Here is an 11,451-nt window from a genome sequence, read left to right as displayed (position 1 = left end):
GCTCAAGCTGAAAGCACGTCTGTACTTATTTGAAGGCACATTTGTGGTTGCTGAATCAGGGGCGGATCTAGGATTTTCTCGAGGGGGGGTCAACCTTTTTTTATTGACCTTTTTATAGGTCGACAAATTTTATTTTCTGAACTATCCCATATCTATATAAATACCCCATTCGACCCAATGCTCTGCGCCGCTCGACCCAAATGCTCTGCGCCATTCGACCCAATGCTCTGCTTTCAAAAACTGGCCAAAAATGGCGTTTTTAGACATTTTTTTTGAAAAATTTTGACCAAAAAATTGCGTTTTTTTTACGGCAGCCCCACCCCCCCCCCCCCCCCCTCAAAATTTAGTTTATGTTGGCGTGGCGCCCAGGGCGCGTTTGAAAATTTTTTTGGGTACTTCACCAAAAATAGATATCACAATACAAAACAAAACGGGACCCTTTGGGTCAGCAGGGGGTCGAATCCCTGAGGGGGGAAGGCGTCCGCATCCCCAACCCCCCTAAATCCGACCCTGTATACATATATATTAGTTTAAAAATGAGTCGAATTTTGAGCCTCAAATCAGACTCATTTTAGACTCGAGATTATTTTTTTCGTCAAGAACTAATTCAAAAATTCAATTTAACCTCTAATTTATGTGGGACGAAATCAATTATCTCATAATCTGCCTTCTACTGTTATCTTCATTTTTTTTTTACTAATTGGATATTTTTAGATACTAGAAAAAAAACACTTTCTAATACATTTCGTGTTTTTTTTTCTAATATCTAAAAATATCCAATTAATAAAAAAAAATGAAGATAACAGTAGAAGGCAGATTATGAGATAATTGATTTATATGAGGTTTATTATGAGAGTTATTTATCTATATTATCTTAAACTAAACCATTCTAATTTAAACCTTCTTGTGGCCTGATTATGTGGCCTTTGTGCATTTGTATCTTGTAAGATTTCTCTAAAAAATGTATATCTTTGACGATGTCTACAAAAAAGTTTATCTTGTAAGACCATACAAGATCTTACAAGATAACCATTCGATAACCTACCCTTTTTTGCTAGGGCAGGTTGATTGAGCTCAACTTTTGTTGAAATGAGGCTAGATAAAAGAGTCCTTTCAAAGTAAGACGAGAATAAGGAACCCAATTGTTTCAGGATTGACCAACAAAAATTCTCCTCAAATTTGTATTTACTCGATTCGATTAATAGCGCAACTTCTTCCATAAATAGCTTTTAAAAGCCCCCATGTCTACACACTAAGCTAAAAATTGGTTTCAATTTTCTGTGATAACCAGGGTTCTCTGAGCGCAAAAAACGCGCGTTCATTCCCTTCCACCCATGGTAAATATAAGCAAAACGTTTTGTTAGGCTTCCCCAAAAATTGGTAAAGTCTCTCTTTTGGATTAATTGTAACAAAAAGATTACTCACTGATGCTAACGTCGATTTATAGCACAACAATGAAACAAGCACTAGAGTCATTTCTAACTCAAATACTACAAAACAAATGCGTGACACGGTTTCTAGAGTTTCTTTGTTAAAATTATACGAATTGGAACCAAGAAAACGGGTCAATTTTCAGAACGCTTCATTTTAATTGTATATTGTTAACATTGTGTTTTTTAATTCTGAAATAGATTCAGAATCCAATGAGGAATTTTAAATTGAAGTGAGACCTCGAACCCTCGCTACGATTCGAAGCTGAAGCTGAAGGCACGTTTGTACTTATTTGAAGGCTCGTTTTTGGCAAAGTTGTGGTTGCTGAACCAGGGGTGGATCTAAGATTTTCTCGAAGGGCGTTTGACCTTTTTTTGTCGACCTTTTTTGTCGACCTTTTTTTTAGGTTGACCAAAATGATTTTCTGAGCTATCGCATATCTATATAAATACCCCATTCGACCCAATGTTCTGCGCCGCAGGCAAGTTTTTGAAAAAATTGGTCAAAAAGGCGTTTTTAGGCACTTTTTGAAAAACTTTGACCAAAAAATTGCGTTTTTTTACGGCAGGCCCCCCACAAAACTTAGCTTATGTTGGCGCCCAGGGCGCCTTTGAAAATTTTTTAGTGTACTTCACCAAAAATAGATATCTCAAAATAGTACAAAACAAAGCGGGATCCTTTGGGTCGGCAGGGGTTCGAATCCCTGAGGGGGGAAGGCGTCCGCCCCCCCCCCCCCTAAATCTGCTACTGTGCTGAACTGAGAGCACGTTTGTGGATGCTCAAAAGAAGATATGAATGCGTATTCAAATTGTGAACAAAAACAAGACTGCTCGTATATCAGGACGGAGCCTTGAATGTTCCGCCTCTCCCTTAATTCTTATCGAATATTTTTTGGGAATTAAAATATTGAAAACCTGTAAGTTATAGACAAAATCAAAGTCTAAAACTTCGAGTCGTACAAAATTAGTACGACCATTCCAATTAGCTAGCATCAATTCAATTTGGAACGACTTTGTTGTGCGGGTTGATATCGCAACGCATAAATATCTCAGCAAATATGAATAATTCTTCAAAGCGCGCATAATTTAGTCCAGAGCATGGCCAGTTTGGCAATTTTCAAAACATGGCCAGTTTGGTAATTTTCAAAACCCCAGTTTGGCAATTTTCCCCTAATTCATATCGAATATTTTTTGGGAATTAAAATTTTGAAAACCTGTAAGTTATAGAAAAAATCAAAGTCTAAAACTTCGAGTTGTACAAAATTAGTACGACCATTCCGATTAGCTAGCATCAATTCAATTTGGAACGACTTTGTTGTGCGGGTTGATATCGCAACGCATAAATATCTCAGCAAATATGAATAATTCTTCAAAGCGCGCATAATTTATTCCAGAACATGGCCAGTTTGGCAATTTTCAAAACCCCAGAATTCTACAAAAATGAGGGGAGGTAAAATATCTTGTTACATTTAAACTCAGTAAGTCGATATCTTCAATGGGGTAAGAAAGTTTTCTGTCAAAAACTAGTATGTCGATCGGTGAAAACCATACCGAGCATAAATATTCCGCTTTCTTCGAAATTCGGAACAAAAAAATCTCATCTTGTACTATTCTTGTTCAATTCGATCAATTCAAGATAACATTTTGTGAGTCGGAAAATCAACTCCGTTTCTAAAACTTCTTCGAGCTTATTAAAATGAAATTTTTCATCAATAGAAACAATTCGCTAAAGTATTGCCAATTAACAAGCAGGAGGGCTTAGAATCGACCCATCATCACATAGTCAAACAAGTTTATGTCCAATTTGTTTTTTTTTTGCTACAATTCGTGGATTTTCCGTTTTCCTAAAAATCTACCCGTAATAATTTGCCGTACTTAAAATTCAAAATTGCAAAATTTTACATTTGCTAAACAGACGCAAAAATTTTGTTGTCATAATTCTTTATTGACCATTTCTGCTTCCCAATTACTTAAGACAAAACTTCGACTACATTTCGACTGCAATTATGCCTACTTTTGAACATTTAATCGAATGTCTTATAAAAAATTTCTTTTTTGAGGGGAGGAGGTATAAAATTGGGCTCAATTGGCCAAAATTTGATATCGTAAAATAATGCTAAAGTGGGGTGACTTTGGAAAAAATGGGAAGTGGAAATAAAATTTGTTTGCCGCCTCCGACTCTTGGCTCAATTCTGATTTTTTCTAAGTGCTAGGTTTTAAAAATTGAATATACAATCTAAGCCGAGAATATTGCAGAACATAATATCCATGACATAACGCTAGCAACTTAAACAAAGCGCTCACAGTTTTTTTGTTGTTTTTTTTATTGGTCTTTTCTGTATAACTGCCCACGAATTGTCTTTTAGCTCACGTAAATTTTAAGATCTTTAGGCTTACTTTTAAAGTTTTGTTGGTTCTGAAAAGGCTTACAGATAAAAATTTGAAATCTGTAAAGACAGAAAATACTTGCGTTGCAACAACATTGTTTTCATTTGCAAGGTATTTTGTTATTTTGTTCTTTTTATAATTTCAACAGCTGTGTAAAGTTCCGTTTGCTTGAAAATTGTATTGATTTTGTTCCGACTTTCGAAGAAAACAGAATAATTACGCTTGGCGAGATTTTTTTATTCGTTCAATTTTCAGTGATCGGAATAATAGTTTTTAACGAAGAATTGGTATGCCCCATTAAAGATATCGACTCCCTAAAATCAAATCTAAATAGATTTTCTGTCTCCAATAATTTTTTGTAAAACTTTAAGAGTTTGAAAAATGCCAATTTGGGCATGCTTTGAGACTAAATTTGTGCGCTTCTGGAAGCTTTTATCCATAATACTGAAAGCGTAATGCAAAATATTTAAGCGTGACGAATTATCCTTCACAACAAAACATTTCAAATTAAATTGAGGCTAGCTAGTCGGTCCTATTAATTTCGTATGACTCAAATTTTCACAATTTATCCTTCACTTTTTCGAAAATTCAGTTTTTCAATATTATCTTTTCCTAAAAAGTATCCGATATGAATTGAGGGGCATTTGGAACATTCATGACTTTATCCTGATATACTAGCAGTCTTGCTGTAATCTAAGCTAAAGAATCAAGCAGCGGTATGTGTTCTAACCTTTAGTTTTCACATTCATTCAAATTTATCTTAAAGTTTGTGCTCATTTGATTTGTTTGTAAAAATTAAACATTTTCGTAGCGTTTTTTTAACTAATGGTTTTGAAGTTTTGACGCTTGGTTAAGGCAGATATTTAGAAGTACGTGGTTCAATCAAAACACAAAATTGTCTTTGTTTGCAAAAATTGTTTTCCACTCAATCAAACTTGTCAGAGAGCTGTTAATGTTGTTGAAACACTAAGACACGTAATACTTTTTTGACAATAAGACATTTATTTGTTAACATCTTGGAGCCTCTCATTGCAAATTGGGATCCAATTAACAAAAACCCCCTTCAAGATTGCAGCGAAAATTTAATTCTAAATACAACGCTCTAGTGCTATTTAAGGCTTTTGTTTATAGGGGGTGGCGATTTTTTAAAAGATACCACAGGGAGGGCAATTGTTGAGTAGATCCGCAAATTGCAAAAAGTTTTGTTTATTTACACCTGATCGGGTAAATTGATGCATCTGATGCAATTAACTGTCTCTGCAAAAAATTGCCAAGGCATTATTTCTGACATTTATCAGCGCAAAACTTTCAAAAACATTCAGTTGATATCGACATCAAGAGGAGCAACTCTTTCAACTAGTTTTTGCTTTAAATTTTGAGCTAAAAGAATATAAAGCGACCGAATGAGATTAAAATTGATTGAAATTGATTTTTCAACAGAGAATATAAAGTATAGAAATCGATTTACGATAGCCCATTTAGATACATAAATAGATTTACATGGAATTATGGGGATTTTTATTTTGGACAAAAATCCATTTTATTGCCAAAAAAATTGACTTAAGATCGCTTTAAATGCATTCTGTAAGGTACTGAAATCTGCCAAAATCTCAAAAAAGTTAATTTAAATCGTTTTGAATAAAACTTTTGTGGTCGAAAAAAGGATGCATTTACTAGATTTAAAACCAATTCATATTGATTTAGACCAATTAATTCTGCTAAAAATATGCTAAAAAATTTGCTAAACGACTATAAAACGCAATTTTTTCTCAAATTTGTGAAGAATGTTTTCTAATTTTTCCCCCACCAGATTTACACAAAAAAGTTCGATAATTTTCTAAAATTTTCAGCCTTTTTGGCCTGTTTTTTGTTTTTTGGAGTTTTTTGATTTTTTAGGTTGCTTTTTGTAATGATACGTGACTAGAAATTACATTTTTTTAATTCTCCATTGAAATTTTTCAATCATCAATATACTTTTATTATTTAGATTGTGTATACAAAAACGTAGACGGAAACCAGTTTAAATCGTTTTGTTGTTAGTTGAGAAAATAGGATTTTCTTGTTGGTAAAATTTTTTGTAACCCAAAAAATTTGACAAAAAATGAAATTAACTCATTTTAGAGTCGATTGAATTTGATTGCTAAACAACAATTTTGTATCAAAACTAAATTGCTTTTAAACCAATTCAAATCAATTTTTTTAGGTCTTGCTACGTTATCTGAATAATATTGACAGCAATCCATTTTTTTCAGGACGGGAAAATATAAACAAAATTGAAGATACAATGTTCATGTTGCGGAGATAAAGGAACAAATTTTGTATGTAATCCAATTTTCAAAACAAATTGTTATTTTTGAAAACACTATAACTTTTTTGAGAGAAGATTAGTAGATAATTTATTCTACAAATAAGAGAACAGACGGAAAGTTTAATAACTGCTAAAATGGTACAAAAAATGGAAATGTACGCCATTTTGCGCCACACAGACTCTTTTTTTTCTTCAAGTTTTTTAGTGAATCCTCGCATTTCTGGGCCCCACAGCCCAAAATCGAGGGGATTAAGATCCAAACTCTGGGTTGGCCAGGGTATAGGGCTTCGCCGACACATAAATTTGTTTGATACTTAACCACAGAACACGCCCTTTACAGTTACATGTCGCGACGTCTTCCATGAACATCCTACGAACTTTCGGTGCGCTTTGATAAATTGCGATTAAACAAATGAACCGCTTTTCTTCTTGCAATTTAAAAACCATTGTGCTCTTTTCTTTAACGTATGGACAAAATTTCAAAAACAATTTGTTAGCTTGGAAACACAAAATTGTTAGAATTATGCGGATACTTTTATCACGTCGATCTATCCAGTGCAGTTTTCATTTTAAATCAAATTTTTGTCATTTTGCAGACTTTCTACAAATTTGAAGTCAAACAGATCAACGGTTATGAAATGGCAAGCTTTTTATCAACACTTCATTCGATACACCCTGTAAATTACGAAAGAGAACGTAAGATAGAGTCCTTGAAGCGGATAATTTTAGAAAAAAAACATTGTCTGAAGTTCAGCTAAAAGTTCAGCGAAAGACTCACATATCGATGAAGCCAGTACGTAAAAGGAAACGGGTTTGTCAAATTAATGTGCCATTAAGCACATATTTAGACTTTTTTATACCTCGTTGTCTCTACTAAAAGTAGAGCAAACTTTGATAAATTAATTGAGCTGGAAAAGAACTGTTTTAGGACAAACTCTTGACTCTAAGTTTTGTCAAACAAATTGTGTCATAACAAGTTTCATATGCTTTTTTTCTGTCTACTTCTTAGCAATTTTACTTGTCTTCATTGCTTGTCTAAAGCTGAAAAAAAATGTAGAAAAAAAAGGAAGACCCAAAATTTCAAACCGTTTAATTTATGTAAAGTTATTATTTAAAAGTTTCGTTTGATACAGACTGGACCTAAAATTTTCTCGAGAGGTGCACATTTTCAAAAGAAAGTTCGATAATTTTAGTGATCTTTTTTCTTTTGATCGATTGAATTTCTGAGCAATCCCTAATCACTGTTTGACCCTTTTGTTTGACAAAATTATCTGCGCCACAGGCAAGATTAAAAAAAACAGGCCAAAAAAGCGTTTCTGACAAAAAAATAGCGTTCTTTTGGCGCGCTCTCGACCCGCAAACTTACTACATATTGGCGCCAAAGGCGCATATAGAAAAGTTTTTGAGTCTTTCAGTCAAAATGAGCATTTCGAAATAGTGCAAAGGGGGAGGAACCCTTTGGGTTGGTAGGGGGTCGAAAACTTGAGGGGAGAGAAAAGCGACAGTCAACCTGTCCCGCCTCCCCTAAATCCGCTACTGATTTCATATGATAAGCTAATTTTGAATCTGTCTATAAAACAGCCCACAATTTCTATCAAAATACAAAATATTTAGTTCATGTATTATAAATCTGTTTTAAAGAACTTAAGAATGGCGAATCTCATGCAGCTTGTCTGTTAATTTTTTCTCATGTTCTCGTGGTTTTTCATATATGAAGAAATCTTTAGTTATTGTGTTTTTGAGCAAAAAAAAATTGAACTAAACCCAAAAACTTAAAATTAAACACAAAATTAAACAAGACTGCTCGTATCAGGGCGAAGCCCTGAATGTTCCAACTGCCTTTTAAGGTTTATGGAGCAATAATAACATTAAAAAAATTATGACATATAAAAATGAAATTTTTTTCTTCTAAAATTTGAAACTTTTAAATGAAAATCATCCCCCCACACGCCATATAAAGTGTAAAAGGATAGATTTTGTTCCTTGTAACAAATCAATTATGGCAAATAAGCTTCGTTCAACCAATTTGGAACGATTTTTAAGACGGATTAAATCTCCGCTTACGCGTTAATAGCTCGAATTTTTTGTCGCGCGTTAATTGTCCCAAATTGGCCAAATTGGCAATATTTAAACCCCCATAACTTTACGAAAAATGATCACAGGTGAAATATATTTTCAAATTTAGGCTCAGGACAACAATACCTTTTGCATGATATTAAGAAATTCCGTCAAAAATGGCTAGTTAAAAAGTTGACATTTGTCTGAAGAAAAAAAACCCACCCCGAGCACAAATATTCCGTTACTTTCGTATCGAAAGTCGGAACAATAAAATTATTAAAAAGTGCATACAATTTCATGGTTTCGAAAATTGTTTAACATGTCGCTCTACAGTATGGAAAAAACTTAGCTGCTAATCTGGAGTCTTTTTTATGGAGTTGTACAGAATTGTTTGAGAACCGCTTCCTCATTGCACCGAATTGTATCATATGCAGCTACTGTTAACGTGGTTATTTAGTTACCTATATTTCTCTAATACATTCATGACTTAAAAAGCAAATACTTTATCATTGTCGTGGAGATCTCAAATGCACTGAAAATTTTGCTCTGAAATATTGCAAATTTGTCAGCTGTCGACAATTATTTGATTTGAGATTTTTAATGGAATATTGAAACCCAAGCTGCATAAAGACTGTTCATATTGACTGCATGGCGAAGTTCTGAATTAAGATAAATGATTTTCAAAAAGAAAGTGTAATTAATTTTTCATAATTTTATTTGACGTAACAATTATGAAATGCAGCTTGCCTCGTTTAAATTTGAACTATTTCCGAATTAAATTGATGCGCACGCTTTGTAGAACAATACATTGTGAGCGTTAATTGTTCCAAATCAGTCGAAACGATTTTTTTTTCAGGCCTACATAACTCTTCAAAAAAGATTCTCGTCGAATTTGAGCTCAGGACCTTACTGGCTTTCTGATGGTATCAAAAAAAATTTAGTTGAAAAATCAAAGTTTTCTAGAGAAAAAAAATATTTCGAGTACAAATACCGCGCTCGTATTCTTCCTAAATTCGCTAAAATATTTACTGATAGCTGACAAAATTGAAGCATTTAAAACAAAATTGAACAAAGGATACAGAGAAAAATGGCACCAGTTTAAAGTTTTGGACGAATTGAAAAGTAGCTAAAAACGATAAATTACAAATGATTAAGGTGAGTATAACTGAAAAAAAAATACACGATTTATGAATGAAAATCAATTTTGTTTTGTAACAAAAAAATCAAGTTTTTGGTTCGCTGTCATCACTAAAATTTCTTATTTATTAACTTCAGAGGGTGTAAAAACCACATGGTTATTGGGGTGATTATGTGAACAAAGGTTTTTCTTTTTCCCTACTGTGTCACTCTACTGTTGCTGTATTTGGCGTTTCATCCAGAAAATTCTTTTAGACATTTCCTTCTTTTTTAGTTCACTTACTAGAATATACAGTGCTGATTTGAATTAACCGGACAAAACGACCAAATTTTGAAACTTCAAACGCGCTTTTCTCAAATTGGTTTAAGATAAAAACAAAATGCAAAGAAATCAAAAGTTGCTCAGATGCATAAAGATGCATATTTGTCAGAATATAGGGTGCTGATTTGAATTAACCGGACAAAACGACCAAATTTTGAAACTTCAAACGCGCTTTTCTCAAATTGGTTTAAGATAAAACAAAATGCAAAGAGATCAAAAGTTGCTCAGAATTTCACCAGAATTAATATGGTGCAATTTTCTCCAAAGTTCTCAACTCAAACTTTACACCAAAACCGGATCTATTTGGTTTTTTTTGATTAATCAAGAATTACGCTGAAAATACATTGTTAATAGATGAGAAATTTATATCACAAGAAGACTCATACACATCACAACAAAGTTCTAGAAGGCTTAATCCTCCAAAAACTTGCGCAAATTGTTTAAAATTTGTTTTTGAGCTAAAATTTTGAGTTTTACATTGTAAAAATTGTATTTCTTGACTATCAAGTAAAAATATTTTCTCTTATATAGGTTTTTGGAGATTCAACCTTTCTTTGTTTAACTTTGTTGGGATGTGTAAGAGGCTTCTTATGATATAATTTTCTCATCTAAAAACAATGTAACTTCATCGTATTTCTTGATTAATTATATAAGCCAAATTATCTATTTTCGAGGTAAAATATAGGTTAAGAAATTTGGACGGGAAAATGCATCATATTAATTCTGGTGAAATTTTAAGCATCTTTTGTTCTCTTCACTTTGAAACCCAATTTGAGAAAAACCCGCTAGAAAATTCTAGTTTTGTTTGTTTTGTCCGGATATTTTAAATCAGCACTGTAGCCAGAAAAGTTATTACAGCTTGACTGTTTCAAATGAAGATCCACGTTGAAAACAGGTATCCATTGATTATGTCAAAATAGGGGAGCTATTTAATTAGAGGGTTTCATCGTGAATTTGCTAGAAAAATAGTTATTTTTAGTGATATATGATTTGAACCTCAAATTAATCCACGAGAATGTATGAAATATATAGTTTGGATGCAGTGTGAGTTTTTCACTCCTTTCGTTTGTTTCTTCAGGCTGGATTCAAGAACTGCAATCATTCCGAAAGGATCATTCGGCTGACGAGAGTGGTTAGTATTAGTGCCAAGCCTGCCACGTGTTTCACACCAAAGCTGGAGTCAACCACCCAGTAAGCGAAGAACTAAAAAGAGAACCGATTTGCAGCCATTCCTTGCATTACAACAAAGTTTTCATACAAATAATGCTGTATTTTTTTCCGGTATAGCTGTCTCGATTCGAGTAGGGTTAATTTTTTAAGGCGTTATAGTCCAAAAGAGTTTTTGTTGGCGAGTTAGTACAACAATATTGCTCAAAGAACAAAATTCTGATACTTAAGCGCTTGACGAGATTCCAAGATTAATGCTGTTTTTAAAGATAAAACCCTCCGTTTTTCTATTTTTTAGTTTTGTTTATAAAAATCATAATATATCCTTGATATTTTTCAGACATCAAACAAATAAAACCCCAGGCATTTTTAATTTTGCTTCACAATAATTGTAACAATTGAAGTCAAATACAGAAACTCGTGCGGAACTCATTGAAAAATCACTCCATTTCAATTATGCCTTCAAGTTTTTTTCTGGATTTCATTTGCTGTTAGGCACAAAAACACTACTCGAATCAGGGAAAACCTTTGATTTCTCTGACTGCTCTTTAGTCCAAATTGTTCACACAGCTTTCAATTTCAAAACAGTGATTATTTGCACACCCTATTCTCACAACCAGGGGCTACATTTTATAATTTAA

At 33.2% G+C, this 11,451-nt stretch overlaps 1 protein-coding gene across 1 annotated transcript in view; it reads right to left on the bottom strand.

The window, feature by feature from the left end:
- LOC134852140 (uncharacterized) overlaps positions 1-11,451 on the bottom strand; it is a 487,803-nt gene that overhangs the window by 439,880 nt on the left and 36,472 nt on the right. The gene's annotated exons all lie outside the window — the stretch shown is intronic.

The sequence above is a fragment of the Symsagittifera roscoffensis genome, chromosome 7 (assembly GCF_963678635.1).
Source record: "Symsagittifera roscoffensis chromosome 7, txSymRosc1.1, whole genome shotgun sequence".
In the NCBI taxonomy this organism is placed as follows: Eukaryota; Metazoa; Xenacoelomorpha; order Acoela; family Convolutidae; genus Symsagittifera; species Symsagittifera roscoffensis.
Note: the sequence above shows the minus strand (reverse complement) of the source record. Positions and strands in the feature narration are given on the sequence as shown.